The sequence below is a fragment of the Herpailurus yagouaroundi genome, unplaced genomic scaffold (assembly GCF_014898765.1).
Source record: "Herpailurus yagouaroundi ecotype Mexico unplaced genomic scaffold, PumYag 100, whole genome shotgun sequence".
NCBI lineage: Eukaryota > Metazoa > Chordata > Mammalia > Carnivora > Felidae > Herpailurus > Herpailurus yagouaroundi.
In genome coordinates this window covers 14,752,711-14,773,695 of record NW_024412391.1, presented here as the reverse complement: position 1 = coordinate 14,773,695, position 20,985 = coordinate 14,752,711, and the positions used below count along the sequence as shown (strand labels likewise).

Sequence of the window (20,985 nt, the reverse complement as noted above, 5' to 3'; positions counted from 1 at the left end):
GCTGAAATCAAGAGTCGGCGCTCAACCACCTGAGCCACCCAGGTGCCCCAAGAGTGTCCACTTCTAAGTGGAGAGACCAGGGATGACTTCATGGAGGCGGTGTCATTTTGTATCATTCTTCGTCAAAAATCGGGGGGTGGGGGTGGGGAAGGAAATTGCACCAAAGGTTTGTGTCGACACTCCTAGTTGGCAGCCTCGAGATGAGCATCGATCAATGCAAGCAATCTATTGATTGCATAAATAACAATGGTTTCTCGGCCAAAAAACCCAGCCTTAGCAGATGTTGTCAAATGTATCCGTTTTGTCCTATAATCTTTAAGTAATCTTTTCATAAAGTACCATCTCAAGTAGAGACCTAATCCGTCCTCCCCCAGTAGGAGGGGAATTATCTTTCTGATGGTATAAGATAATCCTTTTAGGTGACATGAAACCAACTCTCAGCCTAAATCCCTTCTTTTTCCTCCCCCACAGGTGCCATCATTACTGTTAAGAACTGCATTTAGAAATAAGCAGGAAGACTGGAGGGGTTATTTCGAGCCTCAAATAGTATTAAGTTGGAACCTGAATCTTCTGAAATGACAGCCTGACTTCTGAGCGGCCGTGCTGAGGATCTTGCTGCTCTCCGTTGGAGGGGAGCCTCTGTTTCCTGGGTGAGGAGCCAGGGGTCCTGGCCCACTGCCCAGAGGCTGGGCCTAATAGGCGCTTGGGACAGTGAGAGGTTAGGTGGGGAAAGCAATTCAAGACAGCCTCAGGGAAGAAAGTATTGGCATTAAGGCTTCTTAGAGGTGATGGCAAGAGAGATAATCCACTTACTGGTGTTCTTGGAGGAGAAGGTGGCCCAGGTGGGTGAGGAGGACACACAGCTTACAGAGACCCCTAGTTCAAGTTCTAACTTTGCTGCTTTCCAACTGTGCGGTTTGGGGACATCACTGTATTCCCCTTTTAGAATCTGTAAAACGGGAGCAATGTTAGGAAAGCCCTTTCTTGCAGTCCACGCGTGGGAGAAAGCTATAGCAGCCGTAAACGAGGACACCCAGGACAGAGAGCTTAAGAGCCATCGGTCAGCGTGCTGGTGAGGCCGGGAGCTGAGGGCTCCTAAAAGCCTGGGGCCCTCTTCCTGTTATACTAAGCAAGTATCCATTTTGTGGGATAGCTTTCTCAGGACAGAAGTGACACGAAGAGTTGACTCAACTGTCATTTTTATTCTCTTCCTGGTCATGTCACGCAGACGAGTGCTCCGTAGTGTAATTAGTCCATCTATCATTCTCTCTCTATGCATCCGTCTAGTCACCGGAACAAGATTTACTGAGCACGTGCTATGTGTCTGTCGGGAGTGTGAAGCACTGGGGAGTCAAGAAAGGCTGCTTGTTCAGCCCTTGAGCAACTCACACACCTGTTCCGGAAGCGCACACGGTGCCATGTGATCTTACAAGAGAGGTTCGCATCCAGCTCATCATGAGAGCTATTTTCTTGTTTTCGGGAGGAGGGTACGGAGGAGTTGGGAGGGGCTACACGGGGGGAGTGAAGGGAGGGAGTGATGATAACCGAGAGCGATGGCTCTCAGTAGGTGGGCGCTGATGGGAGTGCGTGCACACGTGTGTGTTCGTGCGTATGTGTGTTTGGGGAGGCAAGGGGCAAAGGAGGGAAGGGCATCCCAGGGGAGCGGTGAGCGCAAACGTACATGGGATCTGCTGCCCTGGTCAGCGTGGCTGGATGGGGTGAGGGCTCCGGCCGTGGGTGGCAGACACGCTGGGAAGTTGGCAGGTGCCAGAACGCAGAGGTATCTCATGGCCTCTAAGGGGTTAAACTTTCTCCCGGAGCTCCTTTTAAATCCTTCTAAACAGGGGAGTGACATTATCAGATTTTAGAAAGATAATTCTGGTGGCAGTGTGCGGCACAGATGGGAGGGGAGAGAATTGGAAACAGGGAACCCTGTTCTGCAGAGACTGTGATAATCCAGGCAACGGATGATGAGGGCCTGAGTGAGGGCAGGTGCGTCGGAATGAGGATGAAGTGGATTAGAGAGAGGTTGAAAAAAGAGAGTCAGCCTGGTGACTGATTGGGAGTCGGGGGGAAGGGAGTGAGGGGGAGGGGCGGGAAAGCACCCAAGGTGTGTAATTTGGCGGCAGGGTGAACGATGGGGTCATTAATTGGGAACTAGGATGAGGAGGAGATTGGAGTGCGCAAAGAGGGGACAGCATCATGAATCCTGCTTTGGGTCTGTTGAGTCAGGAACTCAGGGAAGAGGTGTGCAGTTGGCAGTTGAAAATGGGTTTAAAGTTTAGGAGAGGAGAGACGTGTATTTTTCCTGACACAGATACTTACAAGTGTCTTTTATGTGTCAGGTGGCCTTCCAGTGTCGGGGGATACAGCAGTGATTGTGACAGGCAAGATCTCTACTTTCATGGAGCGTTCATTCCCAAGGAGGGAAAACAAATAAGAAACTAGTGGGCAGACGCAAAATAAGACAGGGTAACGTGACAAAGAATGCCTGGAGGGGGGGTACATCAGATGGGGTTCAGGGCAGGCATTTCTTAAGAGGTTAGTATTTGAACCAAGATCTGAATAATGAAGAAGGGCCAGCTGTGTGAAGACCTTGGAGGAAAAGCAGTCCAGGCAGAGGGAACAGCACATGCAAAGGCTTTGAGGTGAGAGCAAACATGGCATGTTCAAGGAAGAGAAAGAAGTCCACGGTGTTTGGAATGTAGTGGGTGAGGGAATGGAAGGTAAGGCACGAGTTTGGAGAAGTGGTCGGGGGTCAGATCGCACCATAGAATGAATGTGTCGGTCAGATGAGACTAATCTGCATGGTAACCGATCACCCTCAAATCTCAATAGTATATAATAGAGAAGTTGACTTATCACTCACACTATATGTCCATTGTGGATTGGCTGCAAATTTTCTTCACTCGAGGACCCAGGTAGATATGACAGCTCCTACCTGGGACACCGCCGGTTTCCTAGCAGAGGGAAAAGTGAAGGTGGAGGTGTGATGGCCTTCCAGCTTCTGCATGGAAGTGGATGTGCCACTTCTATTGGCCCAGGAAAGTCACATGGTTAAAAGTGATGTCGCCGGGGGTTGGGGATGCATAATCCTTCCACAAGAGGAACAGCAGGAGTTGAGATCAACAATGCAGCCTACCATGTAGGCTATGGTAAGGAGATTAGATTTTATTCCAAGGACTCTAGAAAGCCACTAGGTTTGTTTGTTTGTTTGTTTGTTTTTTTAAACAGAGGGTATTGTAGGTTGCCAAGGTAGGCTAAAAAGTAGATCAAGGATGAAAATAGGAGATATGAGAAGCAAGGCAATCTGGGAAAGTGCGTGTCAGCTACGAGCACATGGCAAGGGAGCTCCTTTAGGGTAGAGCCCTGAAAAGACTATCAGGACAGGACCCTATGACTTGGCCTTGTAGGCTCTCCATGCATATTAGGCGCTCGTGGATGGTCTTTGGACAAGGCACCCTGGAATAGCCGTATTCTGCCCGCGATCACAGCGTTCCTCTCTAGGAGTCTCCTAGAGAAAGATGTAGATGAAGAAAACAGTAAAAGGAAAATAGCACCTAAATGCTAGTGAGAGTGGACCCTGAACCATAATAGAGAGGGCTTTATAAATTAGGCTGGAGGAAACCTACAATGATGGCTTTTGTTCTCTCCTCCTCCCCACGCCACATGCCACAGGAAAAGGTTCGATCCCTGGTCATGAATCTTTTTTCTATATGGAAAGGAGAGAGAAGAAGAGGGCAGGATGGGTGGGATGCTCCAGGACGGTGGGCCCCCGGGGCGGGATGCCACTTCTGCCACTGGGGAGAAAAGAGAAAGAAAACACAAGATGGCAAAGAGCTCCCAGTACAGTGTAGACCAGGAGCGGAGCCCCAGCCCACCTGTAGGGCGGAGCAGCTCCGTCCACAGGTAGTCCAGTCCAGACTACCAAAGTGGTGAGTTTGGATCAACCTTCCTCTTCTGCGGGGCGGGCTGAGGAGGGAGTGAATGGGGAGCTTCCCTTCCCTCATATGCTGTCTCTTGCCTGCTCCCTAATCCCTCCACTCCAGGAGGGAGAATGGAGAAAGCCAGTCTGAACAAGAGAACTTTGAGTTTTCAAGTTCTCCTGCCAAAGCTCCCCCTGCTGGTGGCTCCATTGCAGTTACTCAGCACATGTTTGAAACATGCCAGGAGGTCGCAGAAGTGGCGGGTGGGGGTGGGGGTGGCGGGAGACACATGGCCAAAATATCCAGGACAATTGACTTTGCTGCCTGGGGGTTTTCTTGGAACATCAAATCTTGGCTTCTGTTTTTATAAGAGAATGTCACAGCTCTTCAACTAAAATTATAAACGTCTCACGGGTAGAGCCCGTAATTTATACTTCTTTGGACCTCCACCCTTCCCGGCAAGTCCAGCACAGGCCATTCAGAAGCAAGTTAAATACTTGTATGAATAAACGAGGGAGTGACTGAATGATTTCCCAGAAGGCTTACCCAGAAACAACACTTGTGATCTGTCTCTCCCACTGGCCACGGTGTCGGTGATGAACTTCGTGCCCATATGAGAATGCAGATGGAGAGAAGGAAATTTATTATGCTGCCAGAGAGGGAAAGCAACAATCTAGGCCTCCTGATTCTCTTCCTGCTGGCTGGGCCCTGTGGCCAACGGTTAGAGAATGACAACGTGTCTCTGCTTCTTCTAGGGCTCAAGGGACCACGACAGGCTCAGGCCGTTACCCATGGAACTGGCCAGGGAGAGCCTACCTGTCAAATTGGCTGGAACGTGGCAAGATAAACTCCTGGTGAGTCCTTCTGTGACACCCTAGGGCTTTGGTGACAGAGTTAATTAATCAAGACACCAATGTCAAAATTAAAGTGAGGAGGAAAAGTCAATTAGTGATTGAATAGCTATGAGGAGACAGATTTTAATGAGGTTCCCTCTAATTTGAGCCGTTCCTTAACCCCTCCTCATTAGGCGTGGTCATGCTCCCTTTTTCTGAGTACTTTGGGGGTCAGGAAGAGGGAGGGATGAGGGGTGTCTCTCTAATTTACACTCCGGGGTGCATGGGGAGAGAGTTCTGTGCTGTCTGCAATATGCCAGGGCCCTATACAGACGTCTATCACCACCCTGAATTCTTTTCAGCAGGATGTTCATTTTGATTTGCAGTTTACCCCTTCAGCTCCCCTTCATCAGGCTTGGCCAGACTCCTGAGAGGAGATCTGAGCCGAGAGCGGGAGACACGGGTAGGCCAGGAAGGCTGGAGCTGGGCTCTCCAGGGAGACATCTGCCACCAGTCCACCCTCCACAGCCTCCTTCAACTCTATTTGCTTCTACAGGGAGACGGGGAGATTATGATGTTGCACAGGCGTTCCAAACCCTTGTCATGGTTAATAAAGGTCTGGCAGGAACCAGAGCTAGGATGGCTTTGCAGGCTCTGGTGTTGGGGACTCGGGGAGGGAAAGTAGGTGTAGCTATTTTTCCGGCTGCCTAGGTGACACTAACGAACCTGGGGACCAACAGAGAGACCAGACTGAGGGTCTCTGCTTCCTGCACTTACTCAACAGGTTTACTGATCTGGGGCATGTGGACAGTGTGACAGGTAGTGCAAGGTCAAGGGACAGGAAATGGAGCATGAATAGGTAGATGAAATGCTGTGGGGGAAGCTTCTGGCCTGGGGCACCACTGCATTTCCCTGATCTTGACTTGGGCCAGGACTGGGCCCAGAAAATAATACATGTTTACTGTAGGGGCAGCAGACAAGGAAAAAGAAGTTTGACCTTGTCTCACTACCCAGAGACTAACCACTGCTGGTCTTTTCAGATGTTTTCCGAGTAAATGTATTTAATGTTTTACATTAATTGACATAATGTTTAGCTGTATTTCATGATTCCGTCTGGCAGGGATACATATTTAGGTCATTGGAAAGGCCTATCCCATTTGTTCTTTTCACAAATCAAAATCCAGTCACATTTGCTTTCTAGAAATCAAAAACTATCAGGAAAGACTGAGGTCCTTTTATATACAGGAAAAATTATGAAAATGTAATCATGGGTTTGTTGTGCAATAAAAAAAATTTAAACAAAGAAAATGGTGGAAAGATGTAAATGATAAGAGAATAACTGGAGAAAACTTGTTTTTAGAAAAATGCAATGTTGCAAAAATATCAAGAAAGAAATGAAAGCTAAAAAATTGAAAACATATTTTTTTTTTGAGGGAGAGAGAGGGGACAAGGGAGGGGTAGAGGGAGAGAGAGAGAATTTTAAGCAGGCTCCACGCCTAGTTCGGAGCCCAACATGGGGTTCGATCTCATGACCGTGAGATCGTGAAAAGCTGAAATCAAGAGTTGGATGTTTAACCAACTGAGCCACCCAGGCACCCCATGCAAACATTTTAGTTTTTTACTCAAGACAATTTTTTTAATGTTTATTTTTGAGTGAGAGAGAGACAGAGAGCATGTGTGCAGGAGGAGCAGAGAGAGAGAGAGGGAGACAGAGAATCCAAAACAGGCTCCACAATGTCAGTGCAGAGTATGATGTGGGTCTTGAATCCACAAACCATGAGATCATGACCTGAGCCAAAGTCAGATGCTCAACCAACTGAGCCACCCAAGTAGCCCATCCATGCAAACATTTTAAAGGAAAGAAAAATACCAGGATGCAGATAACCAAGCTGAAAAGAGAAAATACTTCTACAGGCCCAACATAAGAATGACTTATCATTATAGTTTTTTTCTTTCTAGTGCTTGTCTCATATGTGTTTTTTCAAGGATGTGAAGGCTTATAGCATAAACATGTCTTCAGCCTTAATAATATAACTTTAATGGCTAAAATACATTCTATTAAGTATATTTATTGCACATTGTTTAATTATTATCCAGCTTTGGATTTTGAAGCACTTCAGATTACCCTATTACAAAAATGCAATGGTTAACATTTTTGTGCATGTTACTTTTTGTTATTTTGAATTTTCTTAAGAGTATTTGCCTAAATGAAATTGTTGAGTTAAGACGTTTGGACCTTTGGGGCACCTGGGTGGCTCAGTTGGTTAAGCATCTGACTTCGGCTCAGGTCATGATCTCACAGTTCGTGAGTTCGAGTCCCACGTTGGGCTTTGTGCTGACAGCTCAGAGCCTGGAGCCTGCTTCGGATTCTGTGTCTCCCTCTCCTTCACCCCTCCCCCACTCGCACTCTGTCTCTCTCTCTCTCTCTCAAAAATAAATAAACATTAAAAAAAAAGTTTAAAACATTTGGACTTTTAATAGTTCTTGATTAATATTCCAAAATTTGCTGTCGAAAATGATCGTCCAATTTACAGGAGTATTGCTTTCATTGCTCCCTCAGCAGCCTAAGATACTATTAAAAAATTTTTTTTATTGAGGTGTAAGTTGTATGAAATGTCCATATTTTAATAGATCAGTTTGATGAGTTTTGACAATTATAGACACTTTTAAAACCACCTCTGCCCAGTTATAGAATGTTTTCGTTACTCAAGAAAATTCTCTTGCCTATTTTGGACTTCATAAAAACAAAAATGATAACAAAGAATTATATATGCTCTAAACTCTATTAATCTGCTGTTACAATTTTTTATATTAAATAGAATTAGTGGTCTTTCAAAGAATTAATTACATGCCCATTTGGTTCTTTTTTTATAGTGTTTCTCTCTCTCTCCAAATTCCCCATTTGTTTGTATGTACTTACTCTGTTTGTTTCACTGTCACTGTCTAGACAATTCTAACATCTGAGCCATCTCCGGGTCTCATTCTATTTACTCTTCCTCCCTTGACCCTATCACGTTTGCTTGTGTCTTATGGTCTCTTAATTCCTTATTTATGTTGGGCACTGTGTGTAAGAAATCACTAGAAACTGAAGTAAAGAATATTTACCCACAGGAAAGGTTGTGTGCCTTCCATTAGACTGCTAATGTGAGAGAAGGAGACATATGAAGGCTCTGTCTGAACAGGGTATGGATTGGTTGCAGCTTTACTTTGATCTAGTTCACCACTGGCTTCTGATGTTTTGAGGATGGTACCAAGGCTCTCTTCGTTAGGGCTTGGGCTCTGAGCACCAGTGAGACTCAAGAGATCTTTCTATGCTGCCCAGTCCTGTTGGAGCTCTCTGAACCATGGAAAGCTTTCTGTCTTTCTGCTTTGTAGCCAGCTGTGGGCTTGAGTTTTAGGGCCTTCCCCCAGATTTCTGCAACTTGAGAGACCTCTCTTCATCCTCTGCCCTGCCTGCTCCATGTCTTGGGAAGGCCACCGTGCTGCACTTGGTGGAGACCCTGGCTCCCTTGAAGGGATTTCCCAGCCTTCTGTCTTACCCCCAGTCTACAGCAGGTCGTGTAGTTGGGGAAGATCCTGCATGCCTCAAAGGGAGTTCTCTCGGTTCTATCTTGCCCTTTGCCTTTGGTCTATTACCTGTGTACTTGATGAAGACGTCTGTGAAAGCTTTGGCATGCAGGTGGGCATACACTTGCTCTATGACCGGGGCTGTTGGAATGCTGATCTGTCACACGAGCTCACACGTGCCCGTTAAATGTCGTTACAAGTTGGGCTGATACCTCTTTACCCGAGTTTACGACCGATTCCTCTCCTACCTGTCACTTCATAGATAGAAGCAGCCATGCGTCTCTTCTATCTTAGGAAGAGCTTGTCATTTCTGGAATCTGGTTTATTTAGTTTTTTGTTTTTTGTTTTTTGTTTTTTTGCATCCTGAGCACTCTGATGATTTTTACAACCACGACTATGAGGCTTGCTTGGCTGGTTCTCAGTGCTAGGGCAGGTTCAACAGTCACTTCAGGCTTTCCACGTCCTAACCAGAAACAGAAGCCCCAGAGGGATTATTTTTCAGTTCGAGATAATTTAAGAGAGGGAAATGGGAACTCAGTGCTTTAATTTATATTTTTTATTCTCTGGCAACTGAACATCTCAAATCCTTGTTTGCTTGTTATATTACTTCTTCTGTGAGTGTCTTTTGCCCTTTTAGTGTCTTAATTTGTTTCTGACCCATATACAGAGGTCTTAAATACTAAATATAGTGCCTCTTTGTTACATTTGTTGCAGTATTTTTTGTCTGCCATTTGCTTTTATGGGTTACGTTCTATTTCGTAGTCAAATTTATAGATCTTCCTCTTTTTTCTTTTTTCTTCCTTGTATTGCTTGTGAGCCTATAAAGTTATCTTTCCTATAGACATTTGGAAAATATTCAATTCTATTTTTCTGAGATTTTGATGTTTAAAAAAACCCACATTTGACTCTTCCACTCAACTGGAATTTATTTTAGTGCATAATATAAAGCGAGATTCTGAAATTACTGTTTCTCCAAATTGCTAGTTAATTGTCCCGACACCATTTATTGGGTAATCCTTTCTTTCCATCATTGAGCTGTAATGAATCTTACATCTTTGTACATAATCGGGTCCATTTCAGTGCCATCTGTTCTATTACAGTGATCTCTCAGTCTGGTCTTGGGCAAATCCAGATGAGTTTTTGAATCTGCCAAGCTAAGGAGCTAACTGTGGTCTTGCTATAGCTTCCTCAGGGGCTGGGAGAGCCAATTCTCTCTGAAAGCGTCTGATGACAATTACATAACTTGTATTTATTTACTTATTTCATTGCTTAATTATTAAATTCCCGAGAATTAAAGCTCTTTAAAGGCTGTGATTATCTTTGACAAGGTTAAATACTACCTGAGCCCTGTTTTCCTGGAAAACAGCAGTGGTCAAGAAGTCCCCCGCTCCTTTGTGTGCCTGGAAATGCTGATTGCAAAGCAGCAGACTGCCCAGTGTGAGCTGTCTAAGACTCAGGGGTAAACTCCTATTAACTTAAGACAAGGCCAAACACAGACCCTCCAAATTCCCATTCTTTGTCACATAAATGTTTAGTTCCACTCTTTGTTTCTGATGAATGTGGACAAGATACCCATTCAGTTGCCTTGGCCAAACTTTAGTTAGGCTTTTTCTCCACCCCACCCTCCACAACCCTGAACCTTGAATTTTGACCCATGCTCAGGCTGAGCCATTAATGGAATATGGAGTCTCTCCTTCACAACCCCTCCTGAAAATAGGCTGACCACAAAGAAAAACAGCCCCTCCTCAACTATCTGATCACACTCCTTGCACATTCTGTCCCCCACCCCCAATTCTGGTTTACTCCTCTCTCTAGAAATTCTGCCTGAGGGGCACCTGGGTGGCTCAAACAGTTGGGTGTCTGACTTTAGCTCAGGTCATGATCTCGGCGGTTCGTGGGTTTGAGCTCCGCGTCGAGCTTTGTGCTGACAGCATGGAACCTGCTTCGGGTTCTCTCTGTCTCTTTCTGCCCCTTTCCTGCTCATGCTCTCTCTCTCTCTCTCTCTCTCTCTCAAAAACGAATGGATGTTAAAAAATTTTTAAATAAAAACAACAACAACACAAAATAAAAATTCTGCTTGAATTCAGGTGGGAGCACTCTTTCTAGTGCTGTCGTCTCCCTCCCCCTATGGCAATAGTCTATTTCATCTCACGGTATTATTTCCGACTTGAGAAGTCATGTCTATCCATTCACCACTGTATCCCAGTCTCCCAGTAACAGAGTAGCTTCTTAATAATGGTTCAAGTTGTTTTTTATTATAAGAATAATACATAATCATTGGAAGAAAAGAATCAAGTGTTTCAGAATGATGTAAAATAAAGTATAAAATCCCCCTTCCCCTCAAGTGCTAGCCTTTGCCACCATTTAGATTTCTTTTATATCTTTCAAGACATTTTCTGTTTTTTCTATTTTTTTTAAGTTTATTTATTTTGTGCAAGAGAGAGAGCACGTGTGCACGGGAGGGGCCGAGAGAGGGAGAGAAAGAGAGAGAGAGAATCCCAAGGAGGCTGTGCACTGTTAGCATGGAGCCCCACGCAGGGCTTGAACTCGTGAACTGTGAGATCATGACCTGAGCAGAAATCGGGAGTCGGACACTCAACTGACTGACCCACCCAGGTGTTCAACACCAAAGATGAATGAAAACAATTTTTAAAAATTCTGGTTATCATTGGACTTTGCCTATATTATAGATGAAAAATTGAATCTAGATACTGGTACAGTTTACATTTCTTTGTGTGAGATTGAACATCTTTTCACATGGTTATAGGCCTTTTTAAAAAAAATTTTATTAAAAAAATTTTTTTAAACTTTTTTTTGTTTGTTTGTTTGTTTGAGAGACAAAGAGAGACAGAGCATGAGCTGGGGAGGGGCAGAGAGAGAGGGAGACACAGAATCCGAAGCAGGCCCTGGGCTCGGAGCTGTCAGTACAGAACCAGACGCGGGGCTCAAACCCACGAACAGTGAGATCATGACCTGAGCCGAAGTTGGATGCTCACCCGACTGAATCACCCAGGTGCCCCTGGCCTTTTTTTTCTTAAACTGGGTTGTTCTTTCCTTATTGATTTTAATAATTTCTTTTTTTATGTTATTTTTTTTAAAATTTACATCCAAATTAGCATATAGTGCAACAGTGATTTCAGGAGTACATTCCTTAATGCCCCTTCCCCATTTAGCCCATCCCCCCTCCCACAACCCCTCCAGTAACCCTCTGTTTGTTCTCCATATTTAAGAGTCTCTTATGTTTTGTCCCCCTCCCTGTTTTTATATTATTTTTTTCCCTTCCCTTATGTTCATCTGTTTTGTATCTTAAAAGTCCCCATATGAGTGAAGTCATATGATACTTGTCTTTCTCTGACTAATTTTGCTTAGCATAATACTCTCTAGTTCCATCCATGTAGTTGCAAATGGCAAGATTTCACTCTTTTTGACTGCCGAGTAATACTCCATTGTGTGTGTATATATGTGTGTGTGTGTGTGTGTGTGTGTATCACATCTTCTTTATCCATTCATCTATCGATGGACATTTGGGCTCTTTCCATACTTTGGCTATTGTCGATAGTGCTGCTGTAAACATTGTGGTGCATGTGCCCCTTCAAAACAGTATACCTGTATCCCTTGAATAAATACCCAATAGTCCAATTGCTGGGTCATAGGGTAGTTCTATTTTTAATTTTTTGAGGAACCTCCATACTGTTTTCCAGAGTGGCTGCACCAGCTTGCATTCCCACCAACAGTGCAAAAGAGATCCTCTTTCTCCTTGCCAACATCTCTTGTTGCCTGAGTTGTTCATGTTAGCCATTCTGACAGGTGTAAGGTGGTATCTCATTGTGGTTTTGATTTGTATTTCCCTGATGATGAGTGATGTTGAGCATTTTTTCATGTGTCTGTTGGCCATCTGGATGTCTTCTTTGGAAAAGTGTCTATTCGTGTCTTCTGCCCATTTCTTCACTGGATTATTTGTTTTTCGGGTGTTGAGTTTGGTAAGTTCTTTACAGATTTTGGATACTAACCCTTTATCTGATATATCATTTACAAATGTCTTCTCCCATTCCGTCGGTTGCCTTTTAGTTTTGCTGATTGTTTCCTTTGCTGTGTAGAAAGAAGCTTTTTATTTTGATGAGGTCCCAATAGTTCATTTTTGCTTTTGTTTCCCTTGCCTCCGGAGACGTGTTGAGTAAGAAGTTGCTGCGGCCAAGGTCAAAGAGGTTTTTGCCTGCTTTCTCCTCAAGGATTTTGATGGCTTCCTGTCTTACATTTAGGTCTTTCATCCATTTTGAGTTTATTTTTGTGTATGGCGTAAGAAAGTGGTCCAGGTTCATTCTTCTGCATGTTGCTGTCCAGTTTTCCCAACACCATTTGCTGAAGAGACTGTCTTTATGCCATTGGATATTCTTTCCTGCTTTGTCAAAGATTAGTTGGCCGTATGTTTGTGGGTCCATTTCTGGGTTCTCTATTCTGTTCCATTGATCTGAGTGTCTGTTTTTGTGCCATCCTTATTGATTTTAAAGAATTATTTTTATATCAGATAAATTAGCTTTCCTGTCATATATGCTGCAAATAATTTACCGTTTTGTCTTTGACATTGTAAATGTTATTTTCGCCATAGAATATGTTCATATTTTTATATAGTCAAAACTGTTCATCTTTTCTTCTATAGCTTCTATGTTACTTTCAATTCTATGTACAGGCATATCATAGTTTACTTAATGCCAATATTTATTATTTTTTTATTAAAAATTTTTTTGTAACAATTTATTTATTTTTGAGAGAGAGAGACAGAGTGTGAGCCGAGAAGGGGCAGGGAGAGAGAGGGAGACACAGAATCTGAGGCAGGCTCCAGGCTCCAGCCCAGAGCCTGATGCGGGGCTTGCACCCACGAACCGTGAGATCATTCCTGAGCCGAAGCCCGGCGCTTAACTGACTGAGCAACCCAGGCACCCCAAAGCCAACATTTATGAAGATTTAAGTTGCTTTTCATTTTTAAATTATTTTAAACAATATTTGCAGATACAAATTTATACTCGTTGTTGACTATTTCCTGTTAGTTCCTAAACATTGATTAAGTCCTTTCAGATCAAGGCCACTGATTTTCACCCCCTTCTGGATCCACTGATCTATCCTCTCAGTAAGAATGCCTCTTTTTGCTCAGAAAAGTTAGATGCTGGAGAGGAGAAGGAATGAGGAGCAGAAAGATGGGGAGGGGGGGGTGGCAGGCAGGAGAGACAAGCATTTTAAGAATATGTAAGGGACGACATCACAGGTGCACATCCCAGTTAGCATCGTTATCGCTTAGTTTCTGCTCCTGACAGTTTGCTGGAGGGGTTGATCTGCCATTCTTGTAGTTTTGGGGTGAGAACGAGGACTAATTAGAACCTTGCCTTGTAGTTGGGTTTGTACACAGTGATGGTGACTTTTGTATCAGCAGGCAAGGAGGGACCCTTTTCTCTACAGTTATCTGCAACATGTGATCTCATGGTCAGGATAGTTTACATATCTCCTCTATGATTTCCTATAACGTTTAAAACTAGATTGGAGCAAGGGGCAAATCCTGTCTATTTGTGGATAATGAATATGGAATAAGTTGGATTTCTCTCTCTTAAATATAAACGAAAGGAGAATTCACAAATCCCAACCGTTTCTGCTAATTCCACCAAAGGTAAATTGCACACTGCCTCGCATACTCCTCGAAAAGCGTGAAGCTAGAATTTCTCTATTTTCTTTCTTTTTTTAACTTTATTCATTTTTTGAGAGACAGAGAGAGACAGCACGAGAAAGGGAGGGGGCCGAGAGAGAGGGAGACACAGAATCCCAAGCAGGCTCCAGGCTCTGAGCAGTCAGCACAAAGCCAGATGCGGGGCTCGAACCCACCCACTGTGAGATCGTGACCTGAGACGAAGTCGGACGCTGAACCAACCCAGCCACCCAGGTGCTGCCAGAATTTCTGTATTTTCAGAACTGAAACTTGTTTAGGCACTTGAGTGAAAATGGCAAGGTGGCCGATTTGTCTGATGGTTTCTTTTTATGGACTCCAGAGGGTTATATAATCTCATACCTAGAAATTTGGTTTAACTGATCAATCTTCTACATTAATGTTAAGGTTCACACTTCTGTTTATGCCTCTGCCATCTCCCCCCACGGGACCGTAAGCTACTTGAGAGCAGGCTTGCCTTGTGAGTGAGCATGCGCACGGTGCGCTGCCCAGACAGGTGCCCAGGACTTTTCAGATCGCTAGGGGGAGCCACACGAGGTTTCTTCTGGAATTCTTACAGGCGCCAGTTCCTCAAAGCCGGGAGTTCTGATCTGGACTGTCATGGCAGCGTCTTCTCCCCCAAATAAGAACGTACATTTTGCAGGAACTGTCTGCAGGGTGATGCAGCAGAGGCCGTGGACTGTGTGTATAAAACCATTTGCTGTCTGCGCAAAACCTGGGCCTGGTGGCTCCTCTGCACAGTTCCCGTGTGCCTTTGCGCCAGAATCCCTTGAACGGCTTATCAGGCGTTTTTTCTTGATTCCCCTGAAGTTCCTGGGAGGTTCTGAGTCCCATGCAGGAGGAGTAGGTGGTTTTTCTTTCTCAACAGACACATGCCAGTCTTGCTTTTTGGAGCTTGTGTGAGGTGTGAATGGACTCTTGCCAAGAGAGCAGGGCAGGAGACTGACGGGGACTAGGACTGGGGAGAAGGAGGTATTGATGACGAAACGGGGTTCTCGGATCAGCCCGGAAGCGGAAGTACTCCCTGTCAGGCACAGACTGTGGGGCGACCCCCGGTGGAAGGGGACACGATCTTGCCAAACATAGGATGGGTGAGTGCCAGGTTCTCTGCCCATCCTGAACTCTTTACCGTGCTCTGTGCCCTCGTGGCTGGTGGTCAGAGCTCCTCGCCGAAGAATTGGCTTTTAAAAATCTCTGATGCTCCTGAGCCATGAGGTGTCGTCTGGGGTGGAGGGTTGGCAGACTGGGGTTCAGGACTTCTCCCGTCTGGTCTCTGTTCTCACAGTTGCTCCAGACTTCCCTCGTGATGCAGCCGAGCCCCTGGGCAAGGCTGGCCTGAGTTTCCCTGAGATGAGCAGGTGGGAAGGTGGAGATCCATGGTGAATCAACGTTTGGTGAAGGGTCAGAGATGGCAGATTAAAAATAAGCCCGGGGGGGGGGCGGGGGGAGGAATCCAGAAAGCACAAGATTAGAGTTGGCACATGAGAGAAAGAGATTAAATGGAAAAAGAAATATCACCGGCAGCTTTGGATTTACCCAGCCAGACTTTCTCCGGTGGGCAAGAAAGGCTTAAGTAATCCAAATTAATTTCTAGTTAAAGGCAGAGCTCAAAGAGCAATCAAACAGGTGACCACAGCTGGCACCAAATTTCACAGGGAGATAAACTACAAATGCTAAAAAGCAGCCGTGTGTGCTGAGACTCAGACTGCAAACGGCCGACCCTAGGCACAAGGCAGAGGCTAGAATGTTCCAGCCGTTCATTCTGTCCTTTGTGCTAGGCACTGGGCTTCCAGTGTGTGTCTGAAACATGGGCACTGCCTTAGAGCGGCTCCCGGTCTAAGGAGGGAGATGCCTAAAGAGAGCGTTGCAGGACAAGCGTTACAGCAGAAGTAATTCTATGACGGTATCCAAAGAGGGTAAAAGAAGGAAGCAGGGAAAGTGAAGAGGGAGTGGGGAATGAGGAAAGACCTTCTGTAGGATCAGATGCCTCACCGGAGCCCCAGGACCAACAGACTATAACAGGCCCTATCATGCTCATGAGGAGGTCGGGAAGGGACCCTGGAGGTGGTTGGAATAGCAGGTGTGGTGACGTGGACGCGCGAGGGAGCCCGGGCATCCCCAGGCAGTCCCGTAAGGCTGCGGCATGGGGTGCACCATGGCCAGATCTGATTCAGCCTTTTGCTCTGGCAGCATGGTGGGGTTAGATCTGCGGCGAGAAAGGAGGAAGAGGGGTCATCTGAACAGCGAGGGCAGTCATCTGGGGAAAGGGACCGTGGCCTGAACTAAGGCTCTGGGCGTGAGGATGGAGAAAAGGAGATGGATTTGGGAAGTCTTGAGGGATGGAATTTGTCGTCTTGGGGACTCGGTGACTATTTCAATGCATCTTGTTCAGAGTCAGCCTTGGTGACTAGGCGGGGTGCCATCCTCGGAGATGGGAAGGAGAGGGGAAAAGGGGGGACTTCGGATGCTCAAAGGGGACAAATGAGGACCTGCAGGGCTTTGGGTAACCGTAGGACGTCTGGATATCAGGCAGTTTGGAGCCTCACCCCTTTCCCTCTTGCTCTTTCTTGCTCTTTCTTCTTTTTCTTTTGAGAGACAGAGAGAGACAGAGCACGAATGGGGGGAGGGGCAGAAAGAGAGGGAGACGCAGAATCCCAAGCAGTCTCCAGGCTCTGAGCCCCGACGTGGGGCTCAAAGTCACAAACTGTGAGATCATGACCTGAGCCAAAGTCGGGTGCTTAACCAACTGAGCCACCCAGGGGCTCCCCGCAACCCCTTTGCTGCGAACTCCTGCCTCCTGAAGTGGGTGGTGTCTGGGTGCTGCCCAAGCCTTCCATCTGAGGCTCTCCCCCGCCCCCATTCCCGGCAGTAGTCCCCCAGTAGTGGGTTTGGAGGATGACTGGTGGTGGCATTTGAGGCTATCCAGATTCGTGGTGTGAGTGCTCTCAATTCTACCAGCTTGGTCTCTGCGAGCTAATTTTCACTGTTAATCTTTGGGGGGTGAACTGGACAACAGTTTTCAAACTGTGTTCCTTCAAGCCCTAGCTTTCTGGCCTTGGGAGCTGCTAAGACTTGGAGGACAGGGTGGAGGTGGAGGAGAAAGGAGGAGAGGGGGCGAGGCCAAGTGGAGATCCAGGGTGGGCTCGGCCCTTCTGAGCACCCCCACAAAGAAAGACTCTTTTAAAAAGTTGTCTTGAAAACAAAGACATTTGTGGGTAAATGGTTGGCCTAGGTCCAGAGATGTTCATGCTCTGGGGAGGAGGCTTGAATGAAATTTAGTGGGGGGGGGGGGGGCAGGGGAGGGCCAAATCAGGGAGCATCCGCTGAGGACTGAGGTAAGGAGCTTAGCGCAGTGCTAACCAGACGGCAGAGCAGGTCTGTTTTATGCCAAGTCCTTGGAGGGGTGCAGGAGGAATTCATTACGAGGCCGTGTCGGGCTGGGTCTGGGAACACAGAGAAATCTCTGGTGCAGAGGTGGCAATCTGGAGTCGGCCTGCAGAAACCTGAGCACAGATATGTTTTATTTGGCTCCTAAATTGTTTTTGTAATTTCTGAATTAGTTGCCAGCATTCGAAAGGCAGGAGGCTGCATAGAAAATTTTGATTTTGGACTTTTCTCGAAAGACAAGGCTCGAGCACTGGGGCTGGAGCTGCTCTCTGAGGGGTCATGCTTTCTGGTCTGTAGCCACCCCACCCTTCTCTTGTCACCCCAGCCGGCTTGGCTCATTGATGGGACCTGGCTGGGTGCTGTGAGCATTTAAATTTGCAACTGCTGAGTCAGAGTCACTTCCCAAGCGGGCCAGGGGCCAGGGGCTCACTCCCTTCTTAGCCCTAAAAGCTTCTGCAGCACAAAATGACTGTCTTCTCCCTCCCTCTCTTCATAAGGCTTTTGCTTAAACTGAACCCCTACTATGGGAACTGTCTTTCTTCTACCGTTCCGCCTGGTACCGGGTGCATGAATATAGCTGGCCTGTGGACAGTGAGCATAAAGAGAATTGCAACTGTGACAAATATTATGAGAGAGGAGTGTGTTAGAGATCAATGCAAGAGGGCTTTGTCCTGGTCCAGGAGAGGACAGGTCTGAGGTCTGACGGATGAGAAGGAGTTAACCAGGTGTAGACGGGAAGAGAGGGTGTTGCAGGTAGAGGGGGAGCGAGATGGAGGGGTGCTAGGGACAGCAGATGTGGACGGATGAGCCAGGGGGCAACTATAAGTTCCAGAGAAGGATGCCGGCTTGGATTAGAGGAATGGCAGGGGATGAAGTTGAGGGAATTTAAGGAAGTAACTAGAATGCGCTGGGGGATGGATGGGTGATAAGGCGCGAGGAGAGCGCTGTGCAATGCTGTGTCCTTAGTTTCTGGCATATGTGACGAGACAGAGTGGTAACATGCACTGAGATACGGAGCCGTAGGGAAGTACGTGCAAGGAAGGATGACAGGTTCATCCCCCGTGTGAGGTGACTTCGAGGCATCTCAGACGAGATGACAGAGAGACAGTTGGATGGACACACAGGTCCGGAACTCAGAGACGTTCGGACTTTAAAAAGGTCTGTTTGCTACCAACCCACTGGCCTGATGGTGAGCTGCCTCCTGGGCACTTTGCATTCTCTCCTCTGGACAGATGCATCATTCAGTCATTCAATGAGCGTTGATTAGACACCAGTGACTGTGCAGAGACGCTCTGCTAGGCGCTGGCTAGATAGCAGCGAGCAGATGCCAATCCGCGCCTCAAGGAACCAAGCTGTGAGTCTGCAGAGTGTGGATGTGATTGGATCCCCTCCAAGCCCTCTGCCTCCTCCCACTATTGGGGTTATTAAAGGTGGGTTGGCATTCTCTCTGTTTCCCCTTGCCTTGCCTTGTGGTTAACTGTTGAGAACAGATTTACATGTGCTTTCACACTCCACAGAAATAAGATAAAAAACAAGTTTAGATTAAAGAGTTTCAAAACTTTCTGCCGTTGCTACTTTGATCGTGGTCTACTTGGCATATTTGTCTCTAGACTCTGAGTCCGAAGCGCTGTACCCTCTGAGACAGGAAACCAGACCTCGGATGCCTTCCTTACATATTAGGGCTGATCTCCTAGTCTCTGGATGAAGTATTTTGAATATTGTGAAACTTCACCTTTTTCAGTACGTGTAGCCAGAAGAAAGTAAATTAATCACGAACATTGATTTGCTCATTGTATTTGCTGATCTGTCTCCTTTTGTGGCCTTTAAATATCTTGAGGCAGGGACTGTATTATTCAGCCATTTTTCTACGGTTTCCAGTATAGTCTACGGCACGTGATCGGCAATTCACGAATACACACACTGAATGAATAAACCAACAGGGAGCATCTTTCGATGACTGTCTTGTTCTTTTAGTTCATTCTTATTTTACTTGTGCCTCTATGTTTTTACCACATCTCCTCGAGTAAAATTTGAGTTGTGGTGGCTAAGAACAGTGGCTGCCCTGCACTGTTAGACTCACAGCAGGTGTTCACCATGTATTTGTGGGTTGACTGCTTAGAATTAGAAAGAGTTTGGCCCTCTAGTCACTGTCCTTCACCTGTAATGATCTCTTTGGTGAGTTTCCTCAATTTCCCCTGGTTTGTGAGAGCAAGATCCATCGGGTGTCTGAGCTTTGCCGTGTGAATACTTACCGTGTCTGGGCACTGTGTTCAAGGTGGGGTGGTGGGACTGAAGCGGACAACCTTAGAGGGGCTCCTTAGCTGTCCCGAATGAAGCCCTTTCTCTCCGTCTCGTCCCGATGTCTGAGGAGGCAGACATTACGGCTCTTCTTGCTTTACAATAGGAGAGAACCGGAGCTTAAGGAGGTTAGGCAACTTGCCCCAAGTCAGGACCTGAATCCAGACGGTTCTACTTCGGAAACCCGGCTCTAAGTCAAAGATCGTACAATTCCTGGGAGCGCCTGGGTGGCTCAGTTGGTTAAGCATCTGACTCTTGATGTTGGCTCAGGTTGTGGTTCGTGGGGAGCAAGGCCTCCATCAGGCTCTGTGCTGACAGTGAAGGGCCTGCCTGGGATTCTCTCTCTCCCTCTCTTTCTCTCCTCCCCGCCCCTGCTCACGCTCTCTCTTGCACCCTCTCTCTCTCTCTCTCAAAATAAATAAATAAACTTAAAAAAAAAAAACAAAAAACAAAGATTGTACAGCTTCCGTAAATGTCAGAATCACCTGGAAGCCTGGGAATGTTCCTGGACTCCATTGCAGATGGCATTATTATGCAAGAATTTATGTTTTAACAAGCCAGCACCCAAGGGGATTCTGGTATTGGTGGCACTGTGGGCACTATGCCATCACTGACATGGGACGTAGTCACTCAGAGGCTTAGCCTGTGTCTCTGACATACTCATCACTGCCCTTTGGGGGACAAGGGATATGACATTTTCCTGCTCTGTGTTTCCAGAAACCCATAAGCCTGGAACAAAGCTGTGCTGAGGGTATCTCCAATAGAGGCTTTGACATGAGTCCCTCCTGTAAATTGGGAGGCGGTTAAGCACCAATGAGCAAGGGCTGCAGACACTCTGCATCAACCCAATAAATGAGACTATCTTTTCCTCTCGGTAGCACAACCTTGGAAGTAAAACAAATGAGACTCGAAGAGGGACAGGTGAAGAGCCCACACATCCACCTCCTGGCAGGGTGATGTGGAAGCTAGAATTCATGAGGGATCATTTGGGATGTTGATGGTGCGGTGAAGTCCTTCCAGGAGCTCAGGGAAGGGGGAAGAAGGGGGAAGAAACTAGAACCTAGTAGGGATCCAGGATCCTGTCCCAGGAGGAGGGCACAGAGAGCCTCTGGGAGGGGGACAGGTTCGGACACAAGTACTCATCAGAGCTGGGTCGTATTCTGGCTCCTCTATCTGTTGGCTGCTTCACCTTAGGCCAGCTACGTATCTTCTCTAACCTCAGTTTCCTGATCTGTAAAGTGGGAATACTAATACCTATGCCGCA

At 46.4% G+C, this 20,985-nt stretch overlaps 1 long non-coding RNA gene across 1 annotated transcript; it reads left to right on the top strand.

Moving 5' to 3' along the window:
* Nucleotides 1-1,301: 1,301 nt before the first annotated feature.
* On the top strand, nucleotides 1,302-14,124 carry LOC121028064 (uncharacterized). Its single transcript, XR_005789044.1, has 3 exons — nucleotides 1,302-1,437; nucleotides 4,682-4,780; nucleotides 14,082-14,124. It is a non-coding gene; the product is annotated as an uncharacterized LOC121028064 (long non-coding RNA).
* Nucleotides 14,125-20,985: the final 6,861 nt, after the last annotated feature.